This window comes from Rhynchophorus ferrugineus, unplaced genomic scaffold, assembly GCF_030347505.1.
Source record: "Rhynchophorus ferrugineus isolate W39M unplaced genomic scaffold, kcgeb_rfMv2 rfM2, whole genome shotgun sequence".
Classification (NCBI taxonomy): Eukaryota; Metazoa; Arthropoda; class Insecta; order Coleoptera; family Curculionidae; genus Rhynchophorus; species Rhynchophorus ferrugineus.
Genome location: NW_027472581.1, coordinates 69,507,320 through 69,513,322, shown reverse-complemented (window position 1 = coordinate 69,513,322; position 6,003 = coordinate 69,507,320).

Genomic DNA, 6,003 nt, shown 5'->3' with positions numbered 1-6,003 from the left:
CGTATTCGGATTTTTTGCTCAAGTGAGAGTATGCGCTGTGTAGTGTTTGATTTCTCGATAGATCATGTTATGCGGCACTTCTAATTTTATGAGCTCGTTGGTAATTATTCATTCTGGTTTTTCCAAGGCTTTAGCTGATAAATGAGTGGCAATTTAATTTGATGACAATCCATGCGTTTTGGTTGATAGTGTGGCGGCGAAATAATTTAAAGTTTAAATAAGTTTGTTATATCGTTGCATTAAAAATATTTCTTCAAATTAGGGATTCCCAAGCTAAGCCATACCCTATGTCTAACTCATAGACGAACTCGTTGACCTCTAGAAAACTAGCCGATAAACTATATTATATATAAAACAATTTGGATTTCCCATATATATTAAAACTTTCAATGTTAAACTAATAACAAGTCTTTGCAAAATGCAATATAAAATATTAATATAAAATATCTTCTTAAGGAAACTATAAAATTTATGATTTGGTTAGCGAATAATTAGAGCTTAAACCACTTCATATTCTTTACATAATCGAATATTATACGTTAATAATTTGAGGAATTTGAAATTTAAAACGGATGCCAATTAAAAAAACAAGATAACACGTGTCAACGCTTTGGTAATATTTTTAAGTAAACAACATTTCACTTGGGTTTTTCACTGAGATGAATATGATTGTTATTATACATGACTATCAAATTCTTGTTGTAAATGATCTTATCGTGCATTGGATTTTCTTTATATAATGATTAGTGTTATTTTCCGTTAATTTTAAATCCGTCATTGGATGCTCTGGGATCTGGGACTTTTTAATACTGCATTTTTTATAAATGTATCTTAAAATAAAATAAAAACCTGCCAAGTAACACTAAATCGTAAAATGTTTTAATATTAAACTATTACTTAACTAAGTTAAAATATTTTAATGATGGTTTTCTCTTGCAGATATACAGTATTGTATCACAAATATCGCTTGGTTTCATCCTACTGGATTTTTCCTTGCAGGTCTATTCCCTTAAAGTATGTAGACCTTGTATCTAAACCATTGTTTAAATTAAGCTGGATCTATGTCTATCAATCTATGATTCGTGTAAATATAAGATGCTCAATACATGAGCCTATTTTGTTAAAAAGGAATTTGTTAATGTCTTGCCTTATTTTAATCAATTTCATCATCCTTATTTCAAACTCTATAATTAAGCTGAATGTGATATAGGATAAGTAGCATTAATAGTTCTATGGATAATTTCTAAAATCTATATGTAAAACTGTTAAACTAGTCCAGCATAGCATACTTTTAATTTGAGTTGTATTACATTTAAGCTGTAAAAAAATAATTACTTATTTCTTCGAATAAACTCTCAAAAAACCATTAAATTGACTTTTACGTCTAAAATTAATATTAAACAAAACAAAAATGAACTGTTTGTTGTTTTTCTGAATAAGCCTTTTAACAAGCCAACTGAAGAGTCGAAGAAACTTAGCTTTTTTTATTCAACATAATTCCCTTCAAGAATGATACTCTGATTATAGCTAACCTTCAACTTTTCGATACCATTTTGGTAGTACGATTTGTCCTGTGCTTCAAAATAGGCCTCAATTTCGGCGATCACCTCTTCATTCGACGAAAATTTCTCCCAGCGAGCATTCTTTTGAGATCTGAGAACAGAAAATAGGAAATAGTCGCCAGATCTGGAGAATACGGTTAATGAGGAAGCAATTCGAAGCCCAATTCATGGATTTTTGCCATCGTTTTCACTGACTTGTGACACGGTGCATTGTCTTGGTGAAGCAGCACTTTCTATTTCTTCAACTGCAGCTGTTTTTCGTCGATTACGTACTTCAAACGGTCCAATTACGCTATATAATAGTCTCCGTTGATGGTCCTTCCTTTTTCAAGGTAGTCAATGAAAATTATTCAATGCGCATCCCCACACAGACGCCATAACCTTGCCAGCCGACTATTGTGTTTTCCCACACTTTGGAGCAGGTTCATTATGTGAAAGTATAGCCCTTATAAAAAAAAATAGGAACAGGAATTGAAAATAAGGAATGTTTTAGGCACTGGGGCCCTCTATCTAGTCTAGGTGATTTGACAAATATTCAAACCAATCTAGAAAAAAGGAAGTTGTTGCTCTGGTGGGAATCGAACTTCCAACCTGCGCGCGTTAGCTTAATGTTCTAACTTTTACATCATAGAAACAGTTGCCTACGATGTTTCTACGACTTCTCATATGATATGGTTAGCGTTTAAAAAGCAAATTAAATGGCTTTTACACTGAACTAGTTCCGATTTTTCGTCACATCAGTTCAGCAATAACATTATACACAAATATCTGATTATTTTTGATAAAACTTATGTGAAAAAATTGTACGTGTCTTTGAAATTATAGATTTTCCTTCAATTTCCGCTCCCTTTCCTCCATATGATCCTAACTTCGTTCCAATGGGACCACCTCGGAAGGGCACTCTTTCGAATAAAGAAATAATTTTGAAAATTGGTCCACAATTGACGGAGAAATCGGCGAACATACATTAAAAAAATATACAGCCGAACATAGAACCTCCTCCTTTTTTGAAGTCCTTTAAAAATAACAGTTTTTCGAATAGTACTATTGTGTCATTCGGTTTATATAAATGTATAAATTTATAACAATTGCAATTTCGACATTCATTTTTGTTTTTGTTCTTCTAGAAACATATTTTGTTGCTGCTCCATCCTATTCGGTTTTAGTTTGGACGTAAAAGTGCTGATTTCAATACCAATGACAAAATAAGCTTGGATGACTCAAATAATTCGAAAACAATGAATATTTCATTCTATCCACTTGATAAATCCAACTTTAACCTTCAAGGAAATTCCAGATAACTTGGCAGTATGAACTGTTTTCGAACATTTAATCTGACGAATAATTTGGATACCCAAAAGGAGGTAAAATTGCTACTACATTAATTATTATTATTTACTTATTTCGAGTTGTTTCAATATTGCGCTTTTATTGTTTTCCAGATAAAGAGGGTGAGTTTTCTGCAGTATCGCTTCTATGAACTGACGATTAAAGGTGGATATACGCCGAAGACATATAAAAATATATCGCTGTCAAACCAATATCAGCCTTTCCACATAGTATATATGTTGCTAGAAATATGGGTAAATATTGTAGGAAATGATGGAAAGAACTTCAATTAAAATAAATTGTATTAATTTTTCTCAGTAAATGCCCTTTAAAGAGAAAAAATTATCAAAATATATGCGAGCACCTAATTAAACAATTTATTTTCTCTAACTTTTCGATAATATTTTTATAGTACGATTTGTCCTTTGCTGCAAAATAGGCCTCAGTTTCGGCGATCACCTTTTCATTCGACGAACATTTCTTCCCAGCGAGTATTCTCTCGAGATCTGAGAACAGGTAATACTTGCTGGGGGTCCGATCTAGAGAATACGGTGGATGCATGGATATTTGCCATCGTTTTCACTGACTTGTAACACGGTGCATTGCCTTGGTGAAGCAGCATTTTTTTTTCTTCAAATGTGGCCGTTTTTCGCCGATTTTATAGTTCAAACGGTCCAATAACGCTATGTAATAGTTGCTGTTGATGGTCCTTCCTTTTTCAAGGTAGTTAATGAAAAGTATACCAGCACATCCCAAAATACATACGCCATAACATTGCCAGCCCACTGTTACCTTTTCCCACGTTTTGGAGCGGGTTCACCGTGTACAGTCCACTCGAATTAATGTCGATTGGACTTCGGAGTAAAATAATGGAGCCATGTTTCATCCATTGTCACACGCAAAAACTCGGGCTTATTACGCTTGATCATCTTCAAACACTTCTCCGAATCACCATCTGGTTGTTTTTGGTCAAAAGTGAGCTCGCGCGGAAGCCACTTTGCACAGAGCTTTCTCATACCCAAATATTCATGAATGATATGATGTACACGTTCAGTTGATATCTTTAGAATCTTTGATATTTCATTCAATTTCAATTTACGGTCATTCAAAATCAGTTTGTGGATTTTTTAAATGTTTTTGTCGGTAACAACCTCAATGAATCCTTGATGGTTGATTTTCCTGGGGCAGTGTCCGGAAACTCATTATCAAGCCAAGTTTTTGCTTCAAATATTTTTTTTCCCTTCAAAAAGCAATATTACATACGCAAGGGAAATTCCTTTTTATCCATTTTTTTCACAATAACAAAAGTTGCTTCACTCAAAATGCTGGATTACAGCAAACTAATGAGTATGGCCTCATGGTCCACTTTTTGAAGCAGTCAACTTTGGTATTCCCGAAGATCTTGTAACACCGATACATTCATAGTTAGAAAACCCATCATTCCGAGACAAAGTCGGTGATTCGTTTTCGACTAGGACAGTCACCAAGTCTAGAGTTCTATAGGGTTCCCCGCTCATTCCGGAATTGTTTAATATTTACCTGGCCGATTCTGCCAAAGTTGAATCAATAAATTCCCCTTTATATGCGGATGACGCTATCATATTTCTATGTTCTCGATTATTAGCTATTCAAAAATATATATACGATATTTTTTATTAAGAAGTAGAGAATGTTTAAGTTATAGTTTAGCATACTTTCATTTAAAAATGATTATATTTTGTCCAGTCACTATTACCATTAAAAACTACTTCAAAATAATCTTATATCCAAGAAAATTGTGTTCTAACTAATAATGCGTGCGAGGAATTTATTACTAAGGTGATAATTATTCTTGGAAACAATTATGTACGATGGATGAACTCGGACTGAAGGACATATTTTTAACGTGTTTGCTACTATTTTATAAATTATAATATTCTTAACGTCACTAAATTTTTTCACGACATTTAGAAACCCAATATACATATAATTTTCCTTTATATGTAAAATGTTCAGGTTGAAATATTAAACTATAACTGTTGTTCTATTTGGTGTTATTTAACTAACCAAGATAAATTCTTAATCGTTTCTGAAATACAATTTTAAATAAAGCACCAAAGCAGTGGTACTTTTACTTTCTTCTCTAATAATAATTATTTTAATGTTGCACTAAAAGTTATATTTTGTATAACACGTAACATTAATAAAATAGTGTTTTAATGGTTTCTAGTTAATTACAATTTAAATAAATATTAGTTTACAGATATATATATATATATATGTATATATGTATATATATATATATATATATATATATATATAAATCTACAACTTTACATTATGGTAATAAGAAAACTACAAATTTTATATATTATACTACCTTTTTAGTCTAATTTCTACATTATTAAACGTCAATTTTAGTACAATTTATTTAGTAAATAATAATAATTTATACTCCATCAAATATAATTCTAATGTTGTGTTAAGAATTTTTTTCTGGGTAATTTTGGTTCACTATTTTAAAATGAAGAAAGGTGAAAATACTTAATGGTAATTTAAAATTACAATTATCTTATTTATAGTGCATTATACTTGTTTGTTAATGTAGACTTTCAACAAAAAGTTGTTTTATATTAAACACATTTTCTTATGGAATTCTAGACATATTTCTGACCGATACACTGATTACATGTTCTACTCCATAAATGTACGGCTTCAATTCCTGCACAAGTTGGATATTTTTGGCCTAAACATCAAAACTTACCCACACATTTTCCCATAAAATCTATGGATATGGATACCATATAGGAGATAAAATAATTTAAATCTTTCTTGTACTGTACGACGTTTTTTTAGATCCGATCATTCGGAATAAACATGGTGCGAAAATTCTCTATATTTAATCATATTACTAGCTTTGATGGAAGATTATCGACCATAAAGTGAACACTACGTTCACTCAATTCACAATAAACATAATAAAAACATATCTTGTCAGAACTATATCTTTTTTTTGGAAATAAATATACATTCTGATGATTTTCAAGAAGATTGCCAAATATAATGATCTGCTATTATAAATCTCTCCAGTTACAGCACTAGTTCAAGTACTTAGAATCAGTAATACAGGAGA